At 50.0% G+C, this 18,504-nt stretch overlaps 1 long non-coding RNA gene across 1 annotated transcript; it reads right to left on the bottom strand.

Moving 5' to 3' along the window:
* Positions 1-2,918: 2,918 nt before the first annotated feature.
* Positions 2,919-18,057, bottom strand: LOC125105036 (uncharacterized). The gene is made up of 3 exons (XR_007128790.1): positions 17,843-18,057; positions 14,878-15,169; positions 2,919-3,927 (listed from the first exon to the last, which is right to left on the bottom strand). It is a non-coding gene; the product is annotated as an uncharacterized LOC125105036 (long non-coding RNA).
* Between the last annotated feature and the right edge of the window lie 447 nt (positions 18,058-18,504).

Genomic DNA, 18,504 nt, shown 5'->3' with positions numbered 1-18,504 from the left:
TGCCAAATACGTTACAAAAAGCAGCTTTTTAAATTTCTTTTTTTTTTTTTTTTAAGATTTTGTTTATTTATTTGACAGAGAGCGACATAGAGAGAGAGGGAACACAAGTAGGAGGAGCAGGAGAGGGAGAAGCAGGCTTCCCACCGAGCAGGGAGCCCAAAATGGAGCTTGATCCCAGGACCCTGGGATCAAGACCTGAGCCGAAGGCAGATGCTTAACAACCGAGCCACCCAGGTGCCCCAACTTTTTTTATTTCTTAAGAAAGAAGGGACACTTTAATTCCCATTGAGTGGGAAGGCTATTATGTCAGATTAAAATGATTGTGTCCCCCCCCTTCCAGCCCCACCCCCTGCAAGAAAGGACAGCTGGCATCCTCACATGACCCCTGAAGCCTGGGAAAACCTTGTCCGGCTGCATGGGCCCCTGCGGGGGTGTTAAGGCCCAGCTCTGAGAACACAAGGCTCTGGGAATTTCACAGAGCTGCCAGGTCCTCGCACACATTGTGCTCTTTCATGGACCTCACTATAGCTCACGATGCTTCCCTTGGCAAGCTCACACTCATCCTTCAGACTCAGCTCAGGCGTGTCCTCCTTTAGGCAAAGCCAGATGCAGGGAGGTGAGCTCTGGGCAGTCCACACAGGGCCCCATCCTGCCTGTGTTGGGTCAAGGGGTCTGCTATTTGCCATCTTGAAATCCGAACAAGGGGCCTTGAATTTTCATTGTGCCCTGGACCACACGAATTATATAGTGGTCCTGCGTCCAATGACATCTTTCTGACATCACCTCTCACCCTGAATTGAATCCAATGCCTCCCTTGGGCTGGCACAACCCCTCTGCTCCCTCCCTCCCTCACACCCCAATCAGCCCTGATTCACTTATTTGTCTCCCCACTAGACTCTCAACCCCAGGAGGGCGGGGCAGAGTTTACATGGACCCCATACTGTATGTATTTAGCACAGAGCAGGTGCTCAGTAAATGCATGTTGAAGTGAACAGTCCAGATGGTTGAAGGCTTGGCCCACTTCCCTCTATGATTCTGGCCAGAGCTGGGCTTCAACCCATTTCTCTTGCTTTGGGGCCAAGACAATCCTCCCTGCCCTCTTGCTCTCCTGACCAGTGGCTGAAGGCCAAAACCAACCCAGACCAAAGCCAAATATAAATTTGTTTTTCTGACCTAGGACCCAAATTAATGTATTTTGTTTTTCCCAAAGGTACTCTACCCTTTTCTAAAGCAGTTAAAGTCAACTAATCCAGAACATCAGAGCATCCTCAACTATCCAGGGCTTGGTGGGGTGGAGTTGGGGTGAGGACCAAAATACCACCCAAGGAGGACTGGGAGCCCTGCTGGGTCATGCAGGACTCACACTGGGCCCCAGACACGAGGAACTAGTGAGGTCCGGGCCATCCGCACTCTTGAATGTGTGAGGCAGGAGGAGTAGCCAGTGTTGAGGCCGACTTTTCCAGCAGGAGGAAAGGGAGGGTATGGCTTATACCAAGCCTGCCAAATTCACCACACAATCTCCTTAAAGCCTTTCATCCAGCTATCCATCCCCATCGGGCTTTTGTTGTCTTTAATAGCAGTCCTCTCCTGGCTCTGGGATGCAGGTCCAAGTCCAGAAGCGAAGTCAGAGCCAGTGGTTATCTAAGTGTGCAAGGGGCAACACTGGGCTGTGCTCTGAACTTCCCCCATTGGACCCCAGGGTCCTTTCTCCTCCCTCTTCTGGGTTCTCACCCAGCAGGGTCCAGGCCCCATCTGACCAGTCACTAGTGGAGAGCAGACCACAGCCACCAGGTGTCCCTTGCCCATCCTGAAAGCCATTGCCACCAACAAATTACTTGAATATGGTCTGGACGCCCAGCTCTGGGCTCAGTTACCCTGAGGAGGGTATATCCAGCTTCAGAAGCCAAGGGCCCTGGTCTGCTTTCTAGAGCTCTGGTCCCCCAGTATCTCAGAGCACCTGATTAGGAGTTATTGGAGAAACAAATGACCAGGCTGGGCAGACTCAAACTTCTGGATAGTTTGTTTGTTTTTTAAGATTTTACTTATTTATCTGACAGAGATCACAAGTAGGCAGACAGGCAGGCAGAGAGAGAGGAGGAAGCAAGCTCCCTGCTGAGAGCCTGATGTGGGGCTCCCTCCGAAGAGCCTGAGATCATGACCTGAGCCAAAGGCAGAGGCTTAACCAACTGAGCCACCCAGGCGCCCCATTTCTGGATACTTTGAGCACAGATGATCCCTGCGTGGCTGGGCGAGGGCGGGGGGTTGTGTCAGGTGTGGAGGTCAAAATAAAAGGTTTCTATTTTCTAAATTCAAAAAAAGAAAAGATTTCTGCACCCAAGTCCCAAGATGAAGACAAAGCACTATAGATCCATTTAAAACTTGGCCCAAACAATCACAGACTTCTTCACTTGCCACCCCAAGAGCCAGCCAACCAGTGGCAGCCTCACTCCAGTGCCCGCCCCTCTGAGAGCCAGCCAATGAGCAAGAGCCTTACTCCCTAGCAGCGCCCCTTCTGAAAGTCAGCCAATCCCTAAGCTCCAAGGCTGAAAGTCAGCCAATCTGCAAACAGACCAGCTTTTGAAAGTTGGCCAATTGCTGACCAGCCTGCTCTCCCCACTCTATATAAGATCAGCTCTTGGCTTGCGGTGAGTCTGTGCTTTATTCTGAGTAGGGCGTCTCTCTGTTTTTGCAAGCTAGGAATTCCGCTTCAGTGTTTCAGATACACATTCCCAGCAAGGAGGGCTAGCACTCAGCATATGTCCCAGTGGCTCCTGGGGGCATCCGTGGTACCGTCCCCTCACCGCCACTGCACACACACCAAGGCTAGGGCAGACTCCCTGGGCCCTTGGCCATAGAGGCCTGACTCGTGGTTTCAGGACCTTCTGGTCACTTCTCTAAAATCCTGTCCCCTTCTTTCCCAAGCTTTGTCCCGAGAGGGTGGGGGAGGGAGGCTGTGGCTGAGGAGGGTGTGTGTGGGGGAGGTATCTCCATAAGGTCTTCTGTGGGCGCCCACAGGCAGGAGGAGAGGTTCAGCCTAATGGGGGTCCACTGACAGGAGACAAAGCTTGCTCTCCCAGGGCTGGTCTGAGAGGGACAGTGACAGATGGAGGACACCCATGATATCATATCTGTTTGGTGTGACATGGTTTGATAGGGGAGGCAGGATACCTTAAGAGCACTCAACAAAACTCTAGAGCCCCCAGGCCACATCCAGTTAGATCCCTTTCCCTGGACCTGCACTAAGTGTTGAGAGAAGTCAAGAAGTGAGGGTAGGTCAAGAAAGGCTTCCCAAGGGAAGTGAGGCTGAGAAGGATGTGGGACTGACCCTAGCTGGCACTTGAGGTCAAGGGAAAGAAAAGGACAACACAGCTCACCCCTTTCTGTCTTCTCCCATTCCTGTCCCCCAGTATCCTTCAGGCTAAGTCTCTGGTGGGGTGAGCCCAGAGCAGGAGATCCTTGCGGAAGAGAGCTTTTGTGGGCGGCATGGTAGAGGAGGGAGGAGGGCAGGATGGGGCATTTAGAGTGGCCATAAGCAGAATCAGCCTGCTATGAAGTTTCTTACCTGTTTGCCCCTTTGAAGATTCCCCTTCCTACAGACACCTATCTCTGCAGCTCCCTTTACATCAGAGCCTCAGTCTTCCCTTTGTGTAGTGGGCACAGCACCCACTCTGTTCCCCTCCTGCAGCATGGCTACTGGTGCCTTGTCACTTGGCCTCCCAACCCCACCCCATGCAAACCTCCAAGAGGCTGATATGCAGAGCACTTCGCCTCTTGTTTGCCAGGTGGCTTCTTTTGGAGCCGGCCAAGCATTCCTAGGTTCTGGCTCCAGCGAGCTCTACTCTGTGCCTATCTGCCTCAGGTGGACAAGGTTCCTCAGTGCTTCTTCCTGGAGTCCAGGCTGGGACCAGGGTAAGGCCAGCAAGGTACCTACAATGGAAAAACAAAAAACAAAAAAACGTAAAGAGGCAGTCACTCTTCAGTGCCAAGCCTGCACTTGCGACACTCTGAGGGTGAGTGCTTCCTGAAATCTGGCCCCTAGATTCCTTATCTGCTGCCCCGGAGCCCCTGTTGGGAGTGTTCTAGCCTCTGGGGTCTGAAATAAAATTTCATCAAATGTGCCTTAAAAGCTGTTAGTCCAGAGTCTGTTCTTGAGCTGGACCCGGCTTCCCCATCCTTGGCCCCAACCCCCTCTTGGAGGGGAAGCTGGAACAGGTAGGAAGAAGGTTTGAAGTAGGTAGGACTGTAAGATGAACCTGAGACTCGAGGAAGGGAGGGGAGCCCCCACCACATGCCAGAAACTGAAAACCATGTTGAAGGGCTCTCCTTGGTTCCTGCAGAAGGAACCAAACTGGCCAGGCTGTGATTGGGACCAGTGCTGATGTGAAACCCAGAACTCTTAGTTGACCTTGGTCCCAGAAGGGTCTCAAGGGCTCTGGGAAAGGCCAGGCTGGCTGGGAAAGGCCAGGGTTTAAATCCCAGGTCTCTGATAGGACTTAACTGTGAAAAGGGGGGCTACTGTAGAACCAGGAGAGACAAGGCAGTAAAGGTCCCCAACTGACTGTGTGCGCCCGGTGAGGGGGTGTGTGTCCCCCAGCTGTACGCCTGGGCCTTGGGACCTGGCCAGGCACTGGGGTGACCTTGTTCCTCTCTTGGCCCTGCCTGTTCTTTGCTCTGCAGGTAGTTTTATCATGCCTGACTCCTTAGGTATCCCTCCTACTTTCAAAGTACATCCAGAGCCCAAAACCCACTCTGTGCGTGGGTCGCTATTTGTGGTCTCAGAAAGTATCTTCTGTGAGTCTAGTGGAAGGAGAGGCTGTCCCTGCTCCCTGGCCCTTCTGGCGATCAGATGGCAGAGGTCTATAAGGCAGCTGGAACCCTGCCTGTGTTGTAGGGTGAGTGCCCTTCTCTGGGGAGGTGCTGAGCCAGAGCTGGGCTGTGTGTGTGTGTGTGTGTGTGTGTGTGTGTGTGTGTGTGTGTGTGTAGGTGCTCCTGGATTATTCCAGGCCAGGCCTTCTGCATTCTCTGCGTGGCTGGGAGGCCTGAGCTCACTAGACAAACAGCACCTTGGCAGCTGGCCTGTAGGGTATTGTTTCCAGGAGGTGCTTCCTCACTTGGATCGGGAAAGGTGAAAAACAGACAAGGCTGAGGATTCTGAGCCCCACCGACCAGAGTGTGCAGTGATCCCAAACTTTCTGCCTCCCCTATATTTCTCCTCCCAGCTCTCTTGGGGCTGAGGAACTTCCAGGACAATCTGGACCCAAGCGGCCCCCCCGACACTTAGGAGACTTCTGATTGGCAGGCTTGGGCCTCACTTTGGCTTGCCTCCCTCCAGTGATGGGGAGCTCAGTGTGCCCCCAGAGATTATGAGGGGTAAAAAAACAGAACAGACTCTGGAAGTAGGCTGAGGTGGTCATCTGGGGAGGCTGGAGGGACATGTGTATAAACCGGAAGTGGTGAGGTAGACCCCGCAACCCAGGCCCAGCCGCTTCGACAGTAAAGGGGAGCAACATGCTACCTTGGAATGTGCTTCAGTGTGTAGGGTATTTGAAACTGGACATTGTGGGGCCAGCAGACTCGGGAAGGGCTTTTTACCTCCTCCTTAACTGCCTAAAACAGTTCAGAGGGGCACCTGGGTGGCTCAGTCATTAAGCTTCTGTCTTTAGCTCAGGTCATGATCCCAGAGTCCTGGGATCGAGCCCCGCATTGGGCTCCTTGTTCAGGGGGGAGCCTGCATCTCCCTCTCCCACTCCCCCTGCTTGTGTTCCCTCTCTGTCAAATAAATAAATAAAATTATTTAAAAAAAAAAAAAAAGAAGAATTTAGATTGGGGGCCTGTACCAAGAAGAGGGCTCTTACAGAGATAACTTCTTACATCCGAAAGAATTATCTGCAGGGCATGGCCAACATCTGCTTACCAAACTTTTGCTCTTCCCGTCTTCCTGTGAATTGTCTTCCTCCACTTTGAAGTCCCAGAACCCTACCGCCTTCTTAGCTCAGAATAGCATATAAGCCTTGATTATCTTACTACCATTGGGAGTCTCCTATTTTTATGGGGTTCCTGTATTTATGAAATGTGTTTTTCTTGTGCTAATCTGTCTTATGTCAATTTAATTATTAGACCAGCCAAAGAACCTAGAAGGGAGGAAGAAGAAAGTTTTCTGACCTTACAACAGTGTCTGGGGCCCACTGGCCAATGAGATAGGTCCCAGGGAGAAGGGGTCCAGCTCAAAAAAAAAGAAAGACCTTCTCTCAGCAGGACTGGAGGCCAGTGATCTGGGGCATTAATGAGCTTTCTGTCACTGGAGGAGTACAGGGAGAGAGTATCCCACAGGCGGGGCTGTGAGGGCTTCCGGAAGGGCCCTTCCTGATGGGACCAGACTCTGCTGACAGAGACAGGCCTGGTCCAAGGACCCAGAGGGGATCCAGTAGGACTAGCCAAGAAGGTCTTTGGCTTCATGCAGGAGAGAAGTCAAACACGAGCCCAGAGGAAGTGAGAGCAGAGTTTATAGTGAGTAGTAAGCGATAGTGTACAGCAGATGGAGGTTCTGGGAGACTCAGAAAAGGAGAAGTGAGGCTCCCCGCTGCTTGGGGTTAGGAGTTTATATTGGAAAGGGGTCCCGGGTACATGTTCCTTCAGGAACCCAGGGTAGGGTCTGATCAAAGGTGAGTGTCAGGTGAACAATAGGTATTTTTCCATAAATCACCGAAGGTAAGGGGGGTATTGGTGCCAGTGTTGACCGAGGTTTGTTCAAAGCTACTGTCCTGGAACGTGTTTGGAATCCAGTTCCTCTTAGATGTTATCAGGTGTTTGGGGGCCTCGGATGAACCTTAGAGAATGGTTAACTTTCTTGTTTCCCCCTGGAGTGGGATCCTAGCTGCTTTGCTTTCCTCAGATACAAAATCTAGAGCATGAGTAAATGGGATTTAGGAGTGAAACAGCAGAAGGGAAGACTTTCTTTTCTTTTTTTAAAAAAGATTTTATTTATTTATTGACAGAGATCACAAGTAGGCAGATAGGCAGAGACAGAGAGGGGGAAGCAGGCTCTCCTCCAAGCAGAGAGCCGGATACGGGGCTCGGTGCAGGGCTCGATGCAGGGCTCCATCCCAGGACCCTGGGATCATGAACCAAGCTGAAGGCAGAGGCTTTAACCCACTGAGCCACCCAGGCATCCCAGAAGGGAAGACTTTCTAAAATGAAGTCCCTTTGGGACACCTGGGTGGCTCAGTGGGTTAAAGCCTCTGCCTTCAGCTCAGGTCATGATCCCAGGGTTCTGAGATCGAGCCCTGCATCGGGCTCTCTGCTTGGCAGGGAGCCTGCTTCCCCACCCCTCTCTCTGCCTACTTGTGATCTCTGTCTGTCAAATAAATACATAAAATCTTTTTAAAAATAAATAAATAAATAAAATGGAGTCCCTTCAGCTTCTCTATTTTACTCCTCTGGGAAGATGGTCTGGCGTATCCCAGCTGACCTGTCTGAGAGTGGGCTGGGGGCTAGAGGGATGGAGTGGGGGAACCTGGGCATTGGCCATGTGGCCTGCTCTCAGGACAGCCCCTCCCCCTGGGCATCAGTAGTTGGCCCTTGGCTTCCTCCCCAGGTCTGTTTCTGTCCCAGCTCCTGTCACGACTCAGCAAATTCTCACAGCCAGGTGAAGGCAGGATTGTGAAGGAAACAACCCCCACGCCCCCCTCCACCCCCCCCCACCACCCCCCGCTACTGCCCAGCAGGGAGCAGAGCATGCCAAGCCCTCAAGACTCTTCAGGGCTGGGCCTCACCTCCCTTCAGGACCTCTGGGACCCAGCTGGGTGAGGGGCCTCCCTTCTCAAGGCCCAAACCTTCTGTACCAGTGAAGCGTCTAGAGTCTGATTAACAGAACTTGCCCCTCCGTGCTGTCAGCTGGGCCTCTCCCAGGGAGAACTGGCCCGGCTGCCTCACGGACAGGCACAGGCACTGACTGATAGGAAATGCACAGGGGAGGTTGTGGGGGCCAGAAGGGGTCCTCCTGAGTCCTAGGATCCTATAGGTGGGTCTGCTCTGGGTGTGAGGCAGCAGGGACGCATTCAAACAAGATGCAAATCACCCCACAGTGCCCCAGCCAGTCTCAGAGCTACCCCTTCCTCTACCTCCTGTTCTGGGAAGCCACACTGGGTCTGAGCGGCCACCAAGGAGGCTCAGATTTGGGTCAGGCTCTTCCCCTCAGCCTCACCCTCAGGCGAGGTTCCTTTCCTCCCAAAGCCTCAGTTTTCCCATATGAACCCATCTCTAAGGAAGCTTGTCTCCAGTGACCTGAGGCTTTCCAGTCAGGCCCTGGGGTGGGGTGGCATAGGGGTGGGGAGGTCTTGGAGGCCAGTGAAAGCCAGAAGCAATCTGGATCTCCAGGGCCTGACATCCCAACAATGCGGCCCGTCAGCCTCCAGCTCAAAGGTGAAAGCCCATGGGCCTGGGGGTGAGCACAGTTTGTGCTAGTGGTATACAAAAATCAGGATGGTGGGAGCTGTACACCCCAACCGCAGGCAGTAAGAGGGGGCATCATATGCAGAGAATTTAAAACAATAATAAAGTCCATCTGCCTTTTATTTTCACCCCGTGCTAGCAGTTTTTTTTTTTAATTTTTTTATAAACATATAACATATTATTAGCCCCAGGGGTACAGGTCTGTGAATCGCCAGGTTTACACACTTCACAGCACTCACCATAGCACATACCCTCTGTGTTAGCAGTTTTAAACCATGTCAGTGATAAAAGAAACACTCCTCTCTGGAAGGCCTTTATTGGTCAAAGTTCTAAACAATTGCTACAATTACTACTGAATTTTTATAATAAATCAAATAAGTTCAAATTAGCACCTTTCCTGCTTATTCATGAATATTGTGTCACACATCAAAGTTCACTCAGAGAATTCCCTGTTACACACGTGCAGACCAAGCTGCCAGCACACGTTTGCAGTTCCTGGAGGTCCCCTCCGCCCTTTCTGGGCCATTCCTGTCTCCGGCCCCCTCGAGACAGAGCGCTGGGTATAAACTGCGAATTCCACATAAGCAAGGGTAGCCTGGTGATTGCAAAGACAAAGGAACAGACCTCGAGTGCCTTCAGTTCTGTCACTCTGGGACAGCTTAAAGGTCTTATTTCTGTTTAAAATTTAAACTAGTTAAATTGTGCAAAGAGGTGTAATAGTTTTTTTTTTAAAGATTTTATTTATTTGAGAGAGAGTGAGTGCATGAGCAGAAGAGAGGGGCAGAGCAAGAGGGAGATGCAGGCTCCCTGCTGAGCAGGGAGTCTGATGCAGGGCTTGATCCCAGGACGCTGGGATCGTGACCTGAACCAAAAGCAGATGCTTAACCCACTAAGTCACTCAAGCGTCCCATGATTTTTGTCTGATAAAAGCCAAGTTTGGTTTATATGGAATATATTAATTTCATTTCATCATCTTTGTGGTATTGTTACGTCAAGGAGGAAAGTATTAAAGAATGGCCCACTATGAGAGTCAAATGTGCTTGAGATGCCATTGGCTTGAGCAGGTCTGCAGAGGGGGACACAGCTGCTTCTCCACCTGGGAGACCCTGACCCCATGGGGAGGGCAGGAAAAGTGGTCAGCCTCCCCAGACAGAGAAATGGCCTCTGCTGCCCTTCCTAGCCCAGCAGTAGGCACCTCCCCGCTTCCAGCTGTGGGTGAGGTTCCCCAGAGTAGCCGGAAGCCACCCCATTGCACCAGGTCAGAGGGGCAGGGAATGGAATGGCTCCAGCTTAGCCCTGAGCGAGCTCTGATAAGGGGCAGAGGCCCCAAGTGGCCCAACCTCAGCCAGGGAGGGCAGCCTGAAAGGCGTCTAGAAAACTGAAAGTTGCCCTCCCTCTTTGGCCTATATCTCCCACCCTACCCCACCTTCTCCTGTGTCTGATTGGAGGGGTGTAACATACGCCACTGTGTCATAAGGATTATTCTGAGCTAAAGATATCTGAAAATCAACACATACAGGAAGAGGCTTTTTTTCCCCCCTGAACTTCCCTTATCTGCCTAAAATCAGAGCCTCCCAAAAGAAGAATTCAAGGGTCATAAATCCCCTCCCCAGAAATTTCACAACCACAGAAGATTGATTCCTGTCACCTGAGACCAGGATAAGGAGTCACCTAGACCGAAGTATCACAAAATGACCCTATCTCCCATCTATTCTAGAGGCCCATTTATCTTCCCTAAAAGTCATTTGTTTTCCCCTAAGTGTTGTTACTCCCTTCCCCCTTCCTCTATGGAGATGGTATCTAATATCTGGCAAGGGGCAAGTATCTGAAATACATAAAGAACTCAAGAAACTCAACAGAAAAAAAACACAAACAATCTGACTAAAAATGGGCAAAAGACCTGAATAGAGATTTTTTCCCAAGAAGACATCCAAATGGCCAACAGACACATGAAAAGATGCTCCATATCACTCATCATCAGAGAAATGCAAACCACAATGAGATGTCACCTCACACCTGTCAAAATGGCTGTCATCAAAAAGACAAATAACGATGACTGTGGGTGAGGATGTGGAGAAAAGGGAACCCTCGTGCGCTGTTGGTGGGAATGTAAATGGGTGCAGCCACTTTGAGAAACAGTATGGAGGGTCCTCAAGACATTAAAAATGGAACTGCCAGGGTGGCTCAGTCGGTTAAGCATCTGACTCTTGATCTCAGCTCAGGTCTTGATCTCAGGTTTGTGAGTTCAAGGCCCACATTGGGCTCCACGTTGGGCATGGAGCCTACTTTAAAAAAAAAAACAGAATTACCATATGATTCAGCAACCCCACTCCTAGGCATGGATACAAAGGGAACAAAAACAGATTCCCCAAGAGAAGCCTGTGTGCCTGTGTTCACTGCAGCATAATTCAGAATAGCCAAGACACGGAAAAAATGTTAAGTGTCCATCGATGGATGAAAAGATAAAGACGTGGTACATATGTACAATGGGATATTATTCAGCCATGACAACATGGGTGGATGATGAGGGCATTATGCTAAGTAAAATGTCAGGCAGAGAAAGACAGATACTGTGTGATATCACTTTATGGGGAATCTAAAAAGCGGAATTCATAGAAACAGAATGGGGTGGTGGTTGCCAGGGGCTAGGAGAATGGGGGGAAATGGATAGATATTGGTGAAAGGGTACAAATTTTGAGTTATAAGATGAATAAGTTCTGGGGATCTAATGTACAACATGGTAATTATAGTTAATAATACTCTATTATATACTTGAAATTTGCTAAGAGAGTAAATCTTAACTGTTACCACCACAAAAAAGAAATGGTAATTATATGGCTTGATGGGAGGTGTTAGCTAACCTACGGTGGTCATCATTTTGCAATACATAATTGTATTAAAATCAGCACATTGTACCACTTAAACTTACACAACGTTGTATGTCAATTAAATCTCAATAAAGCTAGAAAATAAAATAAGGTGATATATGAGCCCCCAATTTTTTTTTTTAGATTTTATTTATTTATTTGACAGAGCGAGAGAGCACAAGCAAGGAGAGCAGTAGAAGGAGAGGGAGAAGCAGGCTCCCTGCTGGGATCCTGATGTGGGGCTTGATCACAGGACCCTGCAATCATAACCAGAGCCAAAGGCAGATGCTTCACCATCTGAGCCACCCAGATGCCCTATGAGCCTCATATTCTAACTGCTTCTTTGAGCCATATTCCCATGAGCTCCTGCCTTAGTACACAAATAAACTTTATCTTTTCTCCTGTTCATCTTGTAGCCTGTCAGTTTAATCCACAGGTCCTCAATCACTGAATCTAAGTAGGTAGAGGAAAACGTCCTCCCCAACAGGATTATAATAAAAATAGTACTAGATCACATTCGTTGATCATGTACTTTATACCAGGCCCTGTCCTAAACCTTTCTTGGTGTTACCTAATTTAATCCTCTCAATATCCACCTCAAAGGTGGATGCCATTGTAAACCCACTTAATAAAAACAAAAATTAGGGGCGCCTGGGTGGCTCAGTCGTTAAGTGTCTGCCTTCTGCTCAGGTCATGATCCCAAGGTCCTGGGTTTGAGCCCTGCCTCGGGCTACCTGCTCAGGGGGAAGTCTGCTTTTCCCTCTCCCACTCCCCGTTTGTGTTCCCTCTCTCACTGTGTCTCTCTCTGTCAAATAATAAATAAAAATAAAAACAAAAATTAAAGACAAAGAGGGGCACCTGGGTGGCTCAGTGGGTTAAAGCCTCTGCCTTTGGCTCAGGTCACAATCCCAGGGTCCTGGGATCGAGCCCCGCATCAGGCTCTCTGCTCAGCGGAGAGAGAACCTCTCTCTCTGCTTGCCTCTCTGCCTACCTTTGATCTCTGTCTGTCAAATAAATAAATAAAATCTTTTTTTTAAAAATTAAGACATAAAGAGGTTCACTTGCTCAAGCCTCAGAGCATAAGCAGTGGAGCTGGGATTTGAATTTAGTCATACCCAGAGGTCAAGGCTACGGAGCTGGGGCTGGGCAACATGTGCTGGGAGTCCTGCTTCTGGCTCTGCCACCACTGGCTCTGTAACTTGGGGCCTCAGTTTCCTTGTCTTCACAGTGGGGCAGTCATTCCTTCCTAGCTCTGAGGGTCATCAGTCCCGAGTCACTGGGGCTGACAAGGAAGACACCAGCTTGAGTGTGATCTGTCTACATGGTTCACCGAGGCAATGTCATACTACAGGAAGAAGCCAGTGGCTGCAGGGGGAGGGACTCTGGGCTGAAGCCCTAAGGCTTTGGTGTGCCACCCTTTTCTGCCCCTGCCTTGCTGTGGACCTCTGGACCACTTGCTTGTCCTCTCTGATTCTCAGTGCCTTCATCTTTATCTACCTGGTCTTGAAGATCTGAAGAGAAGGTGTGAACTATGTAGAATATACTCAAAACGTAGAGTGTATCAGTGCATAAATTAGGAGTCCCAGTGATGTTTTGACCACATCTGAGCATCCACGTACGATGATTGCCTAATTTGAATATTGATCAGACCTACAGCCAGATTTGAGGGAGTTGTGGAGCCTGCATACGTGCCAATCCTCAAGTTTAGCTAATTTGCATAGTGCCAATCATAGTGAAGAAATGAATGGCAACTCCCTTAGAGGAATTGTGGGAAGATTAAAAAAATTATATATGTATATAATATGTTTTATGTGATATAATATATGTAGTATGTATCTACACTGTATATATTCCTGGTACAGACTTCCTAAAACCCTTGGAACTTCCTGATAGGAGTGTCTTTTGTTACTAATAACAAGCTCTTGGACTAACCTTGAATTTATACTAATGAGGTGACTTGGGGTGGGGGGCCCCCCAGATAGTTCAGGATGGGGGCTGATCACCAGGATGGGGGAGGATCACCACCAAATATGTGAATAGAGAGTGGGAACTTTCACCCACACCCCTACCCTGACCTCGGAGGAGGGGAAGGGCTGGCTACTGGATGATAAAAACTATTTTTTTAAAAGATTTTATTTAATTTACTTGACAGAGAGCGAGAGAGCCCAAGCAGGGGGAGAAGCAGAGGGAGAAGGAGAAGCAGACTCTCCACCAAGCAGGGAGCCTGACTCGGGGATTGATCCCAGGACCCTAGGATCATGACCTGAGCCAAAGGCAGCCACTTAACGGGCTGAGCCACCCAGGCGCCCCTTAACTCTTTCTTTGTATCCTTTATAATGAGCCAGTAAATTTAAGTCAAGTGTATTCCTGAGTTCTGTGAGTCATTCAAGCAAATTATTGAACTGGGGGGATGGGGGCAATTGTGGGAACCCGAGTTCATAGCCCACCAGAAGTGTGGCTACCCCAGATACCCCATTTGCAACTGATATCTGAAGTGGGGGTAGTCTTGTGGGACTGAGCCCTTTAACTTGAAAGATTGTACACCAACTCCTGGTAGACCATCCCTGTCAGAACTGGGATGACTTGTTGGACACCCAGTTGGAGAATTGATTGTTGGTGTGGAAAGAAACTCCATACAGGAAACAATTACAGGAAAAGAGTTCTCAGGGCACCTGGATGGCTCAGTCAGTTAAGTTTCCAACTCTTGATTTCGGCTCAGGTCATGATCTCAGGGTCTTGAGATGGAGCCCGGAATCCTGTGTGTGGGCTCTACACTCAGTAGGGAGTCTGCAGGGGATTCTTTCTCTCCCTCTGCCCCTCCCCCCCACTCTCTCTCTCTCAAATAAATAAAATCTTTAAAAAGGCGGAGAGGGAGTTCTCCGCTGCTCAGAGTAGGAACCCTGAGCTTCCTCAACCCCAAGCTGGAGGCACGCGGTCTCTCAGCATCATGCATGAGAAGGTTTGAAATAAAGGGCAGATCTCCATCAGGAGACTCTGTGTGTGGCTCTGAAGAGCTTCACACCAGAGCTGATGCAGAAGAACATTCTAGGCAGCCACAGTTAGTGAGAGAGAGAACATCTATACCAGCAAAGCGGGCCATCATGGGCAACCACCTCAAGCCCACGCTCCTTTTATTTCTGCCCTAAAGCAAGGTGTATGTGTGGCAAACGTCTTCATAGAGACTTTTCTCTAAGTAGGTGGAATGATTCTACTTTCGCATCTTTTATGTTGAATAATCATATCATAAATGTGGAAAATGTAGAAATGCTGCCCATTTTGTCCTGGGGCCTCTGAAAACTAGAGTTTGCTGCAAGGACTAAGGTGCTAATGCTTTATTCGGGAGATGAGGGGAAGGGAGGGAGGCCAGGAGCGCTGGGCTGCAACACAGGGCTTGTGGCTGGAGATGCCTACAGCTAGCTTCACGACCAACAGGCAGGGCGCTCTGCCTGGGGATGTGGCCAGAGGGTCACAAGGAGGAGTGGCACCTTGGAACAGTCCAAGGAGGGACAAAGGAGGGAGAAGATATCTGCCCAGCTATTTCCCAGCTCCTATTTCCCACCGGTCAAGTTTCACCTCAGTTGGAATGAAATCGCCCATAGGGGTTCATGGCCAAGTTCCCCCGTGGTGAGATCCACGCATGGGATGCGGTGTTTTATCCAGTTCTGAAAGTGGAGAGTGGCCTGGTGCTGGTGGCACACCAGATGAGAGGAGGAAGGCAGATTGCTGAGTGAGTTGGAGCAAGTACCCGAGGTCTGCACCTGCAGGGAGTTCCATTTGGGTTCCCAAGCTGCTCTGAAGCCAGTAGAATGAAAGCTACGTGCCCACTGCAGGCTGACGCGCCATTTCTCCACCTGTAAAACAAGGGACTGACTGAGGATGACCCTCATGTCCCCCTGTTCCAATTCTGACCATTTCTTGGGGAGGTAGGCGACCAGGGGCCCAGCACAACTCACTCATACCTCTGCCTTCTGCTGCCTAAGACCACAACTCCACAAGCCCTCTCCTGGCCCAGCCCAGCCAAGGCCCAGTAACGGAATCCACATTCCCCAGTCTCACCAGAGACCCACAGGTGAATCACCCTGTCTCTGCTGCTTGATTGCTAATGATCATAACAGCCTCCCTATTACCATCTGTTACTGTAGCAACAGCAACAGCTGTGTGTCTGGCATATAAACGTGAACATACACACATGCATCTTGTTTAATCCTGACCACAACCTTGAAGATGGGCATCACTTTCTCATTTTACAGATGGAGAAACTAAGGCTTGGATAGTGCTCTGGGATTTGTCCAAGATCACCAAGGAGTAAGAGGGGCCTGGGGTAGACTCAAAACACTCTGTAGTTTGAATTTCTATGGAGAAGCCAATTGAAGAACATGCTAGAGGGGTGCCCATTTTCCCTTAATCAGACAGGTTTTCTCAAGATGCTATCAACTGGCTTGTGGCTGGTGTCCCTGCACACACTTCAGGCTAAGGGTCCTGGACGACTTCCTGTCTGGATAGGGTTGTGTGTGTGTGTGTGTGTGTACGCACTCAGCTGGAACGGTCTGGTCCTTTGCCCCCTCTTCAGTGCAGCACAGCCGGAGAGCTCAAGAGCTGAGCTTGGGCCCCCATGGTGGGTCATCATCCAGACGGAGCTCAGGGACACACAGCTCACAGGCTGAACTTGTGTCATCAGGCTTTGCCCACACTGCGTGGCCCTCCTCCGTGAGGAGACGCCCCCTCCAGCAGCTGGTCTGGAGCATCTGGCCATGCTGAGAAATTGAACCCAAACCACCCTGGTCTGGGGCTAGTGTGGTATGAAGAGTGTCTCTTCCAAATCCTCTCAATCAGGAAGTAGCTGCCTGGGACACCACGGTCATTCCCCTCAAGGGAACAAATGACCACACTTGATATGTGGAAATACTTTGTCAGCCAAGAAACTGCTGCTCTAAATTTGCTAAAACTGGGTCAATATTTGGCTTCAATCCCCAGGACAAATACCAGTATGGAAAAGGGTTTTATAGCTGTGGATGCTCTGTAGACCAATGAATGTAACCCGTCACATGTTGTCCAGATGGGCAGTGAATGGGGTGTTTGACAATGTTATCTCTCATTTGTTTAGAAGCAAAAGACACATTTTTAGAAAGTATTTTCAGAAGGAGCAAAGCAGCACAATGCAAATGGAAGAGATGAGGCCCGGTAGCTGGGTGATCAACGTTCCATAACAAAACTGTGTCTTTGTTTGTTTAACAAGTTCTTGTCCACTTGCAATGCCCTGTGAGTGCTTTCCCAAGTGCTGAGCTTTCTCCTAGGAGGGAGGGTTTGGGAAGCTCTTTGGCTTCTCCTCCCCGAAGGATCTCCCCAAGTATCTCCCAATTAAATAACACTGCAGTTCCTCCTGGATCCTGTGGGGGCATCCTTCCCTCGCTTGGCAGACATGGGCTCAGGGTCCGAGTTGAGGACCCATGGTTCAAGGCACTGGGGTCTACCAGCATTTAGAATTCTTTACCATTTTAGCTTTGAATTTGTGGAAGTGAACTTCTGTGGCGGTGATGGGGCCGGTGCAGGGGCTCACAGCAGGCCCCCACCTCCCTGCCTCCCTGGACCTAGTTGTTGGCGGTGGCTCACTCACGGTAGGGTGCACCTGCCCATCTGGGCTCCTGCTCCTCCCCACCCTGCAGCCTCTGGCCCTCCTTCTCCAGACTCACAGCAATAAGGTACATCTGGCGTAGCGACAGGGACAGGGCAAGCCTCTCTCCCAGTCCTATGCGGCGACCTAAGCATATCCTGTCCTGGAGATTGGGACCTGGGTGGGGACCCCAGGTCTTTGGGTCGGAAGATGGCCTGACTTGACTTCCTGGGGCAACTGTCTGGTGGCTGGCAGGAGGCACAACCTCGTAGTTGGTGGGCCCCATGTGAGCGTGCCGTCTTGGGGCTCATCCACTCCCCCACCCCCCCACTGGCAGGTCTGCACTTGCCCTGTGAATATCCCCACATTGGAAGGAGTGCACCGTTCACTAAGTAAAAAGAACATTATGGTGGGTTGAGAGAAAAATCGCAGAAAGGAGGAAAAAGCTTTCCTTCTGCACTTTTTGAACAAAGGACCCTGTAATTTCATTTTGCACTTGGCCTGGCAAATTATGGAGCCAATCCTGTAGGCAGTGTTGTGCTAGGGCCAGCAATCACTGGCTCCCGGCTCCATGATCTGTGATGTCATGTTAGAAGCTTCAAAGAGCCACGGTGATAATACTAACAATACAGAAATCAGGCAAATGCTGCAAAACAGGACTTTTTTTTTTTTTTAAAGCTGGTTGTTAAACATTTACTAGCATACTGTTGCATAGAGCATTAAATAACACAGGAAACTTCTTACTCTTGTTCTTTTTTCTGACTAAACCTGTAGGCCCAAACTTCTATGGGGACAGTGCAGAGCCAGGGAAGGAAGGCTAAGGGAGAAAATGGCTCACTCAGTGCCACGACAGACCCAAATCACTTCACCACTGTCACAGGGATGAGGAAATAAGAGAAGTAATGGGACTCACCCACGAAAACACAGCAGGATAGCTGCTGAGCTCATGTTTGGACCCAAAGTCCTAGCTGTTGGGATAGGCTCATTAAGAACCACACAGCACCCGTCCTTGCACAGTGCTCAGCATGGGGTTCCGAGTTTCAGGGGTAAACTGGGATAAGGGTGCTCAGAAGGAGCAGGCAGGAGGGGAGCTGGAGGGAAGGACCTGGAAGTCCCAACCCTGCAGTTTTGTCCTCTTCCAGGATCTTCACAGCATGAGGCAGAGGCCTGGACAAATGAGCAACAGGACAGAACGTTCCAGCAGCCACTGACTACATCAGAGGCACAAATATTTGCTAAGACCAGGGGCCTCCCAGACATGCTGGCAGGATTGGGGAAAGCAAGTGTATGGAGCCTCTCCCTCTGGGGCCAGGTAATCCAGAGAATGGAGGAGCCCCCTGAAGGGGTGTCCCTGACTCCATTCTCTTTGTCATATTTGTATAGGAGTATCTCACACCCATAAGTATGTAAAGTCCTATCACAAAACACCTCCTCAGCCATGAACGGAACAGAGAGCTGACCCCCATTCTACAGATGAGGAAACTGAGGCCCACAAAGGGAAGAGAATATGCAAAAGGGCTGGGAGATGGGAGAGCCTGAAGTGGAGACAGGACCAGAGAGCTGACATCCAACCAG

Source organism: Lutra lutra, chromosome 7, assembly GCF_902655055.1.
Source record: "Lutra lutra chromosome 7, mLutLut1.2, whole genome shotgun sequence".
NCBI classification, from domain to species: Eukaryota; Metazoa; Chordata; class Mammalia; order Carnivora; family Mustelidae; genus Lutra; species Lutra lutra.
This window is presented reverse-complemented; position numbering and strand designations above follow the sequence as displayed.